At 39.0% G+C, this 14,465-nt stretch overlaps 1 long non-coding RNA gene and 1 other non-coding gene across 2 annotated transcripts in view; one reads left to right on the top strand and one right to left on the bottom strand.

The window, feature by feature from the left end:
* Window positions 1-14,465, bottom strand: part of LOC141677332 (uncharacterized) — a 129,487-nt gene that overhangs the window by 97,972 nt on the left and 17,050 nt on the right. The gene's annotated exons all lie outside the window — the stretch shown is intronic.
* On the top strand, window positions 6,257-6,363 carry LOC141682116 (small nucleolar RNA R71). The gene has a single exon (XR_012559517.1). It is a non-coding gene; the product is annotated as a small nucleolar RNA R71 (small nucleolar RNA).

The raw sequence follows: 14,465 nt of genomic DNA, 5'->3' as shown, positions 1-14,465 counted from the left end.
TGCCTATACTGCGTCGAACTCAAACCAGCTACAACCTCTGCTCCTGCTGCTGCTACGGCGACGAACCAGCTTCCTCTCCTAACTGAGCTCTCCAAACTGCCTTACTCGTTTGCTGCGTTCCACCCGCATACATCTGATCATGAGGCCTCCCACCTGGTAGATGGTCAAAAGAGTAACCAAACCCCTTCAAATCAAGTTTACCTCCTCCCCACTCCTTCATACTCAACAGTGTAGAACTGTCAATAGGAGCACTGGGAAGCTGCAGCTGCTCATGTGCGGGCCAATGAACACCAACTGACATGCACAACTACGTCACAACGGACGCATAGGGTATAGCACCCGTGGTACCTCCTTTCAAGAATCTCAAAATCCCCTGATAAATCACCATCCCCAAATAAATGTAATCGCCCTGAAGAATACCCCACAGTAGACGAGTATGCTCTATAGTAATCTCATGCACATGCGAAGATGGCATGATGTTAGCACAAATAAATAAGTTCCAAGCCCGTGCAAACCTGTTCATGCACGACGCAGGGAACGTGGAGTAATCAGTAGTGCCCCTCTTGAACTTCCAGTGAGTCTCAGGCACACACAGAGTCACAACGATCAGATCCAAGTTGAAGTCCTCAGGAGTCTTATCGTTCTAAGTGTCCTGATCGGGCTTCCTCGTGGGCTGCTCAATCACCCTCGTAATCACATCAGCAATGTACTCTACAGTCATCCCCTTAACCACCGAGAAACCATTCTTCTCCACCTTAGCATTAGCATAGAACTCCCGCACAACACTCATAGGCACAGCAGCAGGAGCCTCACAAAAAGGAACCCAGCCCATCTCGAGAATCATCTCCAACAGCTTACCATCCTTCCCTGATGGCAGAAAACCTCGCTCTTTAGCAATAGGCTTCGAGAGAAGCCTCGTGTACTCATCTTCAGCCTCAGGAGTAGAAAACCTTGGCCTCACACCACCCGCAGATGAAGAATTGGTGGTGCTACTGCCTACTTGCATTCTTTGTCTCTTCGGTTCCATTGGGATTGAATAAGAGAAAATAAAAACTAAGTGTTTGAGAGAGATTTGTGTTTGAGAATTTGTGAAGTGGTGGAGAAGTTATGTATAAGTGTGTGTATTTATAGGTGGAGAGGTGAGAATTTGATATGGAATAGAAGTGGGAATTAATTATGGGAATCGTGGGAATAATGGTTTTGATTGGGAGAGGGAATTATGGGATGTAGTAGAGTAAAAATCGGGTTGGAATTGATTTTGGAGTAAAAGTCCCAATTTTTCTCTTTATTTTGTTGTTATTATTACCTTTTTTTTTCGAACAGGACCCGGCGTGGGCGCGCGCTTGGACAGCGTGGGCGCGCTTACTCTCTGGAAAACCGGCGCGACCGCGCACTAGATCAGCGTGGGCGTGCTTGGTTATTGGAAAAACAGCGTGGTCACGCGCTTAATTAGCGCGGGCGCGCTTAGCTACTGAAGTTGGCCCTGAATTTTTTTATTTTTCTGATTTTTTATGTTTTTCTTCTTTCTTCTTACTTCCTCTACCTACTAATGTACAACAAACCTGGGTTGCCTCCCAAGAAGCACTTCTTTTACGTCTCTAGCCCGACGTAGAACCTCGAGCTCAAATGGACAATAGAACGACACTAACCACCTCGCGGTTTGCCATGTCACCATAGTAATGCTTTAACCTCTAGCCATTTACCTTGAATCCTTGGCCCAGATGATTCTCAAAAATTTCCGCCGCTCCATGTGGGAACACAGTTTTGATTATGAAGGGCCCTGACCACCTTGACTTCAACTTTCCGGGAAAAAGACGGAGACGAGAGTTGAACAAAAGAATTTGTTGCCCCGACAGAAATGATTTGAGCACTAGACCCCAATCATGCCACCTCTTGACTTTTACCTTGTACATTTTGTTGTTCTCATAAGCTTGAAGTTGAAACTCGTCGAGTTCATTCAATTGAAGCATCATCCTCTTCTTTCCAGCCGCATCCAAGTCAAGATTCAACTTCTTCAAAGCCCAATATGCCTTATGCTCAAGCTCCACAGGAAAATGACACCCCTTACCATAAACCAACTGAAACGGCGACATTCCCAATGGAGTCTTAAATACTGTTCTATACGCCCAAATAGCTTCATCAAGCTTTAAAGACCAATCCTTCCTCGATGGAAATACAACCTTCTCTAAAATGTGCTTGATCTCTCTGTTAGACACCTCAGCTTGACCATTTATTTGAGGATGATAATATGTGGCAATGTGATGATTCATATTATACCTTCGCATCATAGCAGTGAACTTGTGATTGCAAAAATGCGACCCCTCATCACTGATTATGACTCTTGGAGTTACAAACCTTGTGAATATCTGCTTGTGAAGAAAATTAAGCACCACTTTCGCATCATTTTTTGGCAACGCCTTAACTTCAACCAATTTCGACAAGTAATCAACCGCCAACAAGATATGCTTATTATTGCATGATGAGACAAATGGCCTCATGAAGTCAATTCCCCAAACATCAAAGATCTCAACCTCTAGAAGCACATTAAGAGGCATCTCATCCCTCTTCGACATATTACCCACACGTTGACATCGATCACATTTCAAAACGAACTGGTGAGCATCTTTAAACATGGTCGGCCAAAAGAAATCTACTTGAAGAATACATGGTGATGTCTTTTCTCCATCATAACGTCCTCCATAAGCTGTTGAGTGGCAATCTCGCAAGATCCCCCCATTTTGCTATAAGGAATACATCTCCTGATGATTTGGTCATCTCCTTGTCAAAAAAGAAACAGCCCATCCCACATATACCACTTTACTTTATGTAGAAACTTCTTCCTTTGAGCATAAGATAAGTCGAGAGGCATGATATAACTCACAAGGTAGTTCACAATGTCTGCAAACCACAGTTCTTCTTCTTGCACTCCGAACAACTTCTCATCGGGAAAAGACTCATTTATCAATGTCTTATCCAATAAAGTAGCATTAGGATTCTTTAAACACGAGAGATGATCAATGACTTAATTTTCAGTTCCCTTTCTGTCCTTGATCTCTAGTTCAAATTCTTGAAGCAAAAGAACCCATCTAATCAATCTAGGCTTCGAGTCCTTCTTTGAGACGAGATATCGAATTGCAGCATGATCAGTGAAAACTGTCACCTTAGTCCCAAGTAAATAAGATCGAAATTTCTCAAAACTATAGACGATAGCCAAAAGTTCTTTCTCCGTAGTAGTTTAATTCAGTTGAGCACCATTTAGGGTCTTGCTAGCATAGTAGACCACATGAAATATGTTGTTCTTTCTTTGCCCAAGGACTGCTCCAACTGCATAGTCACTTGCATCGCATATCATCTCAAAAGGTTCATTCCAATCAGGTGCAGTTATGACCGATGCCGTGATTAAACTCTTCTTCAATGTTTTAAAAGCTTCAAGGCATTCGTCATCAAACTTGAAAGGGACATCTTTTTCTAGCAAACTGCACAATGGCTTTGAAATCTTAAAGAAGTCTTTGATGAAATGCCTATAGAAACCCGCATGACCAAAAAAACTGCGAATTCCCTTAACAAAAATAGGTGGAGGAAGATCCTCAATGACCCCCACCTTGGCTTTATCCACCTCAAGACCCTTACTAGAAACCTTGTGCCCAAGAATAATGCCCTGTCGCACCATAAAGTGACATTTCTCCCAGTTGGGAACCAGATTGGTCTCAACACACCTTTTGAGAAGGTGTCCAAGGTTTTGCAAGCATTCATCAAAAGAATCGCCAAATACAGAGAATTCATCCATGAACACCTCCACATTCTGGCCAATCATATCAGAAAAGATGGCCATTATACATCTCTGAAATGTGGCTGGTGCACCACACAAACCAAAAGAAACTCGTCTAAAGGCTAAAGTACCAAATAGACAAGTGAAGGTAGTCTTTTCCTGATCTTCTGGAGCGATACAAATCTGATTGTAACCCGAATACACGTCCAGAAGACAGTAGTACTCATGACCAGCCAATCTGTCAAGCATTTGATCAATGAAGGGCAAAGGAAAATGATCCTTCCTAGTGGCCTTGTTCAGCTTCCTATAGTCCATGCAAACTACTTTCCCATGAATTGTCAGATATAGGATAGATGATCCCTGCATCTAGTCACTTAAGAATTTCTTTCTTCACTACTTTCTTCACGATTGGATTAAGTCGTCTTTGTTGCTCGATTGTAGGCTTTCTACCTTCCCCTAACAGAATTTTATACATGTACTAAGAAGGAATGATTCCCTTCATATCTGCTATAGTTCAGCCAATTGCCGATTTGAACTCTCTCAGAATCCTCAGAAGCTTTTCCTCGTCACTACCTGAAAGGTCAGATGCAATAAAAACAGGCAAAGTAGATGCATCACCTAAGAACGCATACCTCAAATGCTCAGGTAAAGGCTTAAGCTCAAGAGTGGGAGCTTCCTCAATAGATGGTTCGAGGCGTTTAGGAGCTTTGTTCAATTTCTCCATTCCAAGAGATTCAAAAGGCATATCAATCTTCCTCTTCCAGGGAGAAGCATTTAAATATTGCAATTGTTCTTCACCTTCGTCATCTTCACTATCTGAATTTCCCAATAAGGCTTTTTCTAAGGCATCAGACCTTAGCAATTGATCAAGTTCTGAAGTAACCACAGAATCGACCAACTCCACCTTTAAGCACTCCTCATTTTCCGTAGTAAATTTCATAGCATTGAACACATTAAAAGTTATATCCTGATCCAACACGCGCATTGGGAGCTCACCATTCTACACATCTATCAAGGTTCGGCCAGTTGTCAAGAAAGGTCTCCCCAAGATTATGGAAATCTTCTTATCCTCCTCGAAATCAAGAATTATGAAATCAGCAGGGAAGATGAGTTTATCAACCTTGACCAAGACATCCTCCACAATACCTCGTGGATATGTAATAGAACGGTCGGCCAACTACAAGGTCATATAAGTCGGTTTTGGATCATGTAAGTCCAACTGCTTGAAGATTGACAAAGACATCAGATTGATGCTAGCTCCCAAGTCACATAAGCATCTGTCTAAAGACACTTTTCCAATAGTACACGGAATAGTGAAACTTTCTGGATTTTTAAGCTTTGGAGGCAACTTCTGTTGCAGCACAGCACTACATTCCTCCGTGAGAGCGATAGTCTCTAAATTATCTAGCTTCACTTTCCGAGAGAGAATACCTTTCATAAAATTTGCATAACCAGGCATCTGCTCAAGAGCCTCAGTGAAAGGTATGTTGATATGAATTTTCTTGAACACCTACAGAAACTTCTCAAATTGCTTGTCCATCTTTTTCTTCTGCAGCCGCTTAGGAAAAGGCGGTGGAGGATAGATTTGTTTCTCCCCTGTATTACCCTCAAGAGGAGTGTGCTCAACAATAGTCTTCCTTTATTCCACTTCTACTTCCTGCTGCTCTACTTCTTTCTCAGCCCCAGCTTCTTCAGCAATGCTTGAGTTTGTTTGGGATTCACAATCTTTCCAGACCTCAAAGTGATTGCCTTTACCTGCTCCTTAGCTTCCCTCTTTCCTGGCACTTCAGTGTCACTAGGTAGTGTACTAGGCTGACGATTTAGCAAGGCATTGGCAATTTGCCCAATTTGATTTTCCAATGTCTTGATAGAAATAGCTTGACTTTTGCACATAAGTTTCAACTCCTCTAATTCAGATTTTTCATTAGCTTGTTGTAGCTGGAGTTGTTCTCTTGGTGCATATTGTGGTTGCTGAAAACCAGGGGGTTGTACTACTTAGCGGGATACTGCTGATAAGGCTGTTGAACCGCATTCTGCACGTTGCTCCAACTGAAATTAGGATGATTGCGGTTGTTGGGATGATAAGTTGCTGGCACAGGTTGCTGCGAACGCTGAAAGTTGCTCATGAACTGAGCTAATTCACTAGAAATTGTGCACTGATTAGTCTCATGGGCACCAGCACAAAGCTCACAGACACTAGCGATTTGATTAACTCCATAATTAGCCAAAGTGTCCACCTTCATCGTCAAAGCCTTAAGTTGGGCATCTATAGCAGTTGTTGCGTCCAACTCCAGAATTTCTACTACCTTTCCCTGAGTCAATCTCTGGGAAGGATTCTGGTACTCATTAGCAGCCATCAGTTCAGTAAGTTCATAAGCTTCATCGTACCTTTTAGCCCACAAGGCTCCTCCCGATGTTGCATCGAGCATGGGTCTAGAAGTAGCACCCAATCCATTGTAGGAATAGTTAATAATCATCCAATGAGGCATGCCATGGTGTGGGCACTTCCTTATCATCTCCTTATATCGATCCCAAGCCTCACACAGAGATTCTCCTGTTTGCTGAGCAAACTGAGTAAGAGCATTCCTGATTACCGTAGTCTTTGCCATAGGGAAGAATTTAGTTAGAAACTTTTGAGCAAGATCTTCCCAAGTGGTGATAGACCCTGCTGGTAGAGAATGTAACCAGCACTGAGCTTTGTCCCTCAGAGAGAACGGAAATAGTTGTAGCTTGATAGCATCTTCAGTCACATCATTGAACTTGAAAGTGTCATATATCTCGATGAAATCCCTGATGTGCATGTTGGGGTCTTCAGTAGGAGAACCCCCAAACTGAACTGAGTTATGTATCATCGGAATCGTGCTTGACTTGATCTCAAAAGTGTTAGTCCTGATGGCTGGCCTGATGATGCTTGACTGAATGTCATTGATCTTAGGCTGAGAATAGTCCATCAAAGCCTTATGATTTTCTGCTTGATCACCCATCTTTACTAAAACTGGTTCCTCGACTTTCTCTTCTTCTTCTTCTATCTTCTTTTATTCTTCAAACACTTCCTTTCAAACCACCACAACTTCTTCCTCGGCTTTGTCCAGTGTTCTCTTACGAGTACGTGAACACGTATGCATACACCCTCACTAGAGTACCTGAAATAATGCGAGGAAATGAATAAGTAACAATTTCTGAGTCAATGAACTTTAACGACCACTGATGGAAAGCACATAAACTATAAATTAACACTACAGTCCCCGGCAGCGGCGCCAAAAACTTGTTAGTCACTAAACACACGCTAATATTATACGCAAGTATACGAGTTCGCAAGTAGTATATAATCTTTTCTAGTTCGTCCCTACAGAGACTGGCTTTGGTTAACTAATTAATTCACGCACTTAAGCAACAATGTACGGTTATTATTCAATGCTAAGATGATAACAAATTGAGGTTGTTTATAACTAAGAATTAAACTAACAATTATAACTAAGAGAATAAGATTGACTGAATTAATATATATGACAAACATGGGATTCTAACATCATTAAATACTTCATTCAATAGCTTTATTGTTCTTAACATTAGCATGCAATGGTGATGACACTAATCAGATAACACGAAACTGATAAACGCCAACTTTCGTTATACGATTACCATACTACCAAACATCCACAAAAGAAAAAAAATATGAATAAACACCAATTATGTTGAGACCCTATATGTCTATAGAATTTGACAACATAACGGTTTAAGCACAAGTTATCTATCTTGATTACATAGAGCAAGTAAGATGGTTAAAATTACCTACGAATTATGCATAACAATTACATGAACCTATGCTAGCATGACAAGTTCTAAATCCTTAAATTCACTTTCTCTTCATTAAGAATTAACACACTATATTATAAGTTCATGATGCTCATAAGATGAATAAGCCCAACCAATACTAGGTTATCATACAATCACCACATACTAAGGCATCGAAACAAATTAACTAAAGAAATCCATAAATAAATTCGCTAGAACCCCACCATAACGATTAGCCCATAATCGGACTCATCATCAATGTGGGTTCCGATGAAAGTATGGTATAATAAACATAGTCTTTATAACGAATAAATAAAACAAAGTACGAAATAAGAGTAAGGTTCACAAATAAGAAAACTAGCATCCAAGTACAACTTAAAAGAAAGATTCACAAGTAAAAACAAGATCTTCTTCGTCTTTGTTGAATCGTGCTAACACGGTCTTTTTACGGCTCTCCTTGATATGTCTCTGGCTTGATGTCTTATTAAAAATGACCTAAACTTATTTATATAGCAGTCCTGATCAGCAGAGAAGTCCATAAATCAGCCTTCTATTCAAATTAGGATTCTTGAAACCCGACCTAGCGCGGGCGCGCTGGCTCTTTGAAGTTCGGGCGTGGCCGTGCGCTTGATCGGCGCGGGCGCGCTGGGCTTCAGCCAAAACTTTGACTTCTTTATTTTCTTGCAGATTTGAGCCGGTCTTCGCGAGCTTTATTCCTTAGACACCAACCTAACACCATATTAACATCAAATCAATGCTAATTCACCTGATTCTCAGATTAATGTCTGAAATGCAAAAACACTAGGAAACACATTAAAACACCAATAACTTGAGTACAAATACATCAATTCAAAGCTTAATAGAGCATTATAAAGTGTCATAAATGCCACTAAAAATGAACCGTAAAACAGATACGCGACCAAGAAACAAGCTTGTTCAAGAAGCCAAGGGGCTATGACATTATCAAACCAAGGAATTTTGACAAGTGGCAACTAGGTGATGTAATGATGGTAAGATAAGCAAGGTTAGTTATTTTGTGAGATTCATTTGTAGCCAAGTCAATTAACCTTGGTTTAAACCAAGTTTAATCTTCACCAAAGCAACAAAAAACCACACAATTCATTTAATCAAACTAGAAACATTTTTACTTCACTTCTTCTTCCCTTGCACTCGGCCAAAACCAGAGCAGCAACTTCAAATTGTCATATCTCCTGCAATACTCACTCAAATATTATGTTTAATAGCTCTTTGGAAAGGTATTGGGATGGCCGGAAACTCTTGTTTACCAGTCTCGTCCAAATAAGCATGGTAAGATCCTCAATTTTATAATTCTTTAAATTAGAAATTTAGAAACTTCAAAATCTAACTTTGTGTTTTCTTGATTGTTTGTGAGATCCAAATTTGTATAAGGATTGATCAAGGTTTTAAGGCTCGCTAGAAACTTTTCACTCACAAATCAAGGTATAAAAACTTCTTCACCTTTAGTACTAAACTTGATTGTTTTAGTTTTTAGATGATTTAGTAAATGTATAGTTAGATCCACACTTAGTAGTGATTTTTGTGAAATTATGTTGATTTTGAATGGTGGATTTGTAGTGGTTGAATGAGTTGGTAAAACCTTGGAGTGTGGACTGATTTTGCAGTGGTTTAAGTTGTATTTGTTGTGTTATTGATTGTTGGAGGATAGGAGTGAATTGGTGAGAAATTAGAGTAGTTTAAAATTTGGAAAACTCGTAAACTTAGACGTCGTAATGGCCATTTATATATATAATGTTTGTGCTTGAATCTAGGAACAGAAAGCTCAGTGATCAATATGTAACTTCACCATTTTTATCTAGATCGTGTCATAAGCTTCGTCTTGGTATATGGTTTGCTTAGATCCGATGTACGGTTTAGCAGAAATGACCGTTTTAAGTAACGACATTTCGCGAATGAACCTTTACCCCTCACTTTACTTTGAGACCTTGTTTAAAGCCCTTAAAAGACTAATTGGAATAAGAAACAATTATTTAAGGTGGATTAGTCAGTTGGTAAAGTACTCGCGAAAGAGTCGCCTTAAAACGTTTAACTGTTAATTTTATAAAAATGGTGGAGCCAAGGGTACTCCAGCGACTTATGTAAATTGTTAAGCGCAAAAGCGAACGTTAGGGTCTAAGTGGACAAAGTCTAGTTTCTGAAGCGACCGTGGTTTAACTCCGGCTTATGTTGTTGTTCATAGGTTACGAGACTGTTAGTCCCTAACAATGCAACAAGAATTACAGAAGGGGGGTTGAACGGAATTCTTGAAACTTTTTACGAATTATAAAATGTTCTAACTTAAGATATATATGACAGTGTTTTTGATTTGCAAAGTGCGGAATAACAAGTTAAATATGAATCAAAACACAAAGTAACAAAAACACAAGTCTTTAAAACTTTCAGGTGGATTATAATGTATCCACCAGATATATATATATATATATATATATCAAGAGAACTCTGTGAAGTTTGAATAGCTCACAGCTGCTTACAAATTAGAATAACTAAAGTTACAGAGAAATGCTAAGGATACAGCTTACAAATGTTTCTCTGAGAAAATATTTGCTTAGTCTTCTTGTTGTTCTAATTGGTACTCTTGGTTTATATATCACCAAGATTACACAGTAATAAGACAAGATAATAAAACAAAACCTATCAAGTCTAATACTATGTTACTTCATTACTCTGTTCCAGCATCTTTGAATATCTTCATAATAGCATGGAAATGGCAATGCTTCTTTGTTCTCAAAAACCCAATTGAATAGGCTTCCACATTCCTTTTACATACACTCGACACATGTGACTGTGTTGTCACTGTCAACAGATGTTTGAATTGATTATCCGTCAGGTACATGATCATCCGTCGGGTTGCCTTGTTGATCATCCGTCGAGTAGCATTGTTGATTATCCGTCGGGTAGCTACTTGGCACTTGACTTCATTTCATTTATGAAAAATTATAAGATATCATCTATGTACAATTAATCAACCTATTCTGCATATCTAATTAAAGTCAACATTACTTATATGCTACTATAGAATCTATACAAAGGTGTATGCAGAAATGTGCTACATGACTTATTGTTACATAAGCTACTCACTCGATGGATGTCAAATCATCATCCGTCGGGACTATATTGAGTCATCCGTCGGGACTATATTTGCTTATCAGTCGAGTGCTACATATTTTACTAAATTAAATCTACTAAGGTGTTTTGTTAATGAAATCATCAAGTTCACAACATATACACAACAATCTCCCCCAATTTATGTCTACCAGAATTGTAGCCATAAATTAAGAGAAACTTGATGATAATAAAACACCCTAAAAATAAATTTAAATGGAAGTAGATAAAACTGTAAAGTTATGCAATTAACAAAATGTACAAAGATTTGCTCACAGTCGTTTTCAAGGTGCTCCTCTAGCCTGAGCAGATTAATCTATTTCCTTGAAGATCTGGATCTCTTTCCAAGTTTTCTGTTGTTTTCTTCTATCTGATTTTGGAGCTGTCTGTGGAATTCCAGTTCATCAGATTCTGAGAGATTTAGCATTTCTTGCATTTCCAAAAGAGTCTCATTGCTAGAGATGCTCAATTGGTCTTCTAATCTAAAGAATCTTCTAATTCCTTTATCATCCATGAATTCCATCAGCCAGTAGGGCCTTAGATGCACTCTACTCCCTGTGTAAGGAATAGTTAGAGTCTTTAGGAGTGCCTCTTTGGCTCTAATACTCCTCAGTTCTTCAATCTTCTTTAGAACAAGTCTTCTAGCTATCACATTGAATCCAAAGTTCTTCTTGAAGGATGAATAAACCTTTATCAGCAGAGATTGGCTTTCTTGAAGGATCCTGTGAAGTGGCCACTGTATCTCTCTTCCTCCCTTGTACTTGAATACTAACCTTTCAGGTAGATTCCTGTAAGCATCAATCCCTCTAACTTCTTCCAGTTCATCTAGAAAGAGGTTTAAATATGAGAATTCCTTGATATCACAGATGTACATGATGTCTCCCTTGTTGACTTTGGTTTGAGCTTTGGTTATGGACTTGGATCTGAGAGTTGAGGGCTTCACTTTCTTGACTGCTCTGGTCTTTGTCTTCTTTGGCTTCATGAAGTGAGGTAGATTGAGTTCAGGTATTGGCAGAATATCCCAGTCTTGGTTCATCCTTTGGAATGAAAGGTTTACCATGGAAATTCTTGGATGGATCTATCTTGAATTCTTCATGTGCCATACAGGGCATGAATGTTTGAGTTGTTGTAGAGATAAACTCTTTGGGAAAGTATCCTTCCATCTCCTCATCACTGAAATCCAATTTTCTCTTGATTCTTTGCTTGTACCTTGGCTTCTTTGTCTATGGAGGTTCATTTTGCATTACTTGATCTTGAGATTCAACAACTTCAGATGGTTGTTCAGAAATTTGTTGTGTGGGTTTCACAGCTTGCAACTTGGCCAAGATAGCAGCTTGCTCCTTCTTTTGTTTGACCTTTTTAGCATCTAGAGCAGCTTGCTTCTTTTCTTGCTTCAATCTTGCCTTTTCTTCTCTCTTTGCTTCAGCAAATTGAGGGTGTCCAGCCACCACACAACTTTCCTTACCATTCCTGAAAACTTTAGCAATTCTTCTTTTCAATGCTGAATCAGCTGGATCCTTGTAGAATGCTTTAGACCTGGCCAACAGCTTCTTTTCATCAGGCTTTGGTGTCTCATACACTGTGTCCAAGGGCTTCTGTTAGTCCCTTAATAATGCAACAAGAATTACAGAAGGGGGGTTGAATGGAATTCTTGAAACTTTTTCACAAATAAAAATGTTCTAACTTAAATATATATCACTGTGAATTGATTTGCAGAGTGCAGAAGAATAACTTGAAATGAATCAAAACACAATTAATTAAAAACACAAGTCTTTAAAAACTTTCTGGTGGATTTGAATGTATCCATCAGAGATATATAATATATCAAGAGAACTCTGTGTATCAATTAGCTCACAACTGCTTACAAATTGACAACAACTAAAATGAAGAGAAATGCTAAGAATACAGCTTACAAATGTTTTTCTATTGGTTGCTTAGTTAGTTGTTCTATCTGCTACTTCTTGGTTTATATATCACCAAGATTACAAAGCAATAAGACAAGATAATAAAACAAAAACTATCAAGTCTAATACTATGCTACTTCATTACTCTATTCCAGCATCTTTGAATATCTTCATAATAGCATGGAAATGGAAATGCTTCTTTGTTCTCTAAAACCCAGTTGAGTAGGCTACCACATTCCATTTGCATACACTCGACACATGTGACTGTGTTGTCACTATCAACTAATGTTTGAATTCTTTATCTGTCGGGTTCATGATCATCCATCGAGTTCATGATCATCCGTCGAATGACATTGTTGTTTATCCGTCGGGTAGCAATCTGGCACTTGACTTCATTTCATTTATGCAGAATTACAAGATATCATCTATGTACAATTAATCAACCTATTCTGCATATCTAGTTAAAGTCAACATGACTTGAGTACTACTACAGAGACTAAATAATGTGTATGCAGAAATGTGCTATAGACTTATTATTACATAAGCTACTCACTCGATGGATAATAAATCATCATCCGTCGGGACTATATTGAGTTATCCGTCGGGACTATAATCCTTATCCGTCGAGTGCTACATTTTTCACTAAGTAAAATCTACCAAGGTGTTTTGTTAATGAAATCATCAAGTACACAACATATACACAACAATCTCCCCCAATTTATGTCTAATGGAATTGTAGCCATAAATTAAGAGAAACTTGATGATTACAAAACACCCTAAAATTGGAAGTAAGTAGATAAAACCGTTAAGTGCATCATTTAATCAAAATGTACAAAGTTTAGCTCACAGTCATTTTCAAGGTGCTCCTCTAGCCTGGGCAGATTTATCTAGTTCCTTGAAGGTCTGGATCTCTTTCCAAGCTTTCTGTTGTTTTCTTTATCTGATTTTGGAGCTGTCTGTGGAATTCCAGTTCATCAGATTCTGAGAGATTCAGCTTTTCTTGCATCTCCAAGAGAGTCTCAATGCTAGAGATGCTCAGTTGGTCTTCTAATCTGAAAAATCTTCTAACTCCTTTATCATCCATGAACTCCATCAGCCAGTAGGGCCTTAGATGCACTCTTCTCCCTGTGTAAGGAATAATTAGAGTCTTTGGAAGTTCATCTTTAGCTCTAATACTCCTTAGTTCTTCAATCTTCTTTAGAACCAATCTTCTTGCAGTTACATTGAACCCAAAGTTCTTCTTGAAAGATGAATAAACCTTTATCAGTACAGCTTGGCTTTCTTGAAGGATTCTGTGAAGTGGCCATTGAATCTCCTTTCCTCCCTTGTACTTGAAAACTAACCTTTCAGGTAGGTTTCTGTATGCATCAATCCCTCTCACTTCTTCTAGTTCATCTAGATAGAGATTTAGATTAGAGAACTCCTTGATGTCACACAAGTACATGTAATCTCCCTTGTTGACTTTAGATTGAGCTTTGACTAGAGATTTGGATTTGAGAGGTGACAACTTCACTTTCTTGACTGCTCTTGACTTTGTTCTCTTTGATTTGTTAAGGATTGGCAGATTGAAGTCAGGAATTGGTAGGCTCTCCCAGTCTATTGGTTCATCCTTAGGCACAATAGGTTCACCATGAATGTTCTTGTAAGGATCCACCACCTTGAGGTCTTCAAATACCACAGAGGGTTTTGATGCTTGAGTTGTAGTTGAAGTGGATTCCTTGGGAAACTGATCCTCCAATTCTTTACCTACAAAGTTCAATTTCCTTTTGGTTCTTTTGGCCAATTCCTTGTATCTCTGAGATTTCTTCTGTTGTGATTCAACTTGCTTCTTTGGATCTTGAGATTCAGTGATATCA

The sequence above is a fragment of the Apium graveolens genome, chromosome 8 (assembly GCF_009905375.1).
Source record: "Apium graveolens cultivar Ventura chromosome 8, ASM990537v1, whole genome shotgun sequence".
In the NCBI taxonomy this organism is placed as follows: Eukaryota; Viridiplantae; Streptophyta; class Magnoliopsida; order Apiales; family Apiaceae; genus Apium; species Apium graveolens.
The sequence above is the reverse complement of the archived record's forward strand: the minus strand, read 5'-3'. Positions and strand labels throughout refer to the sequence as shown.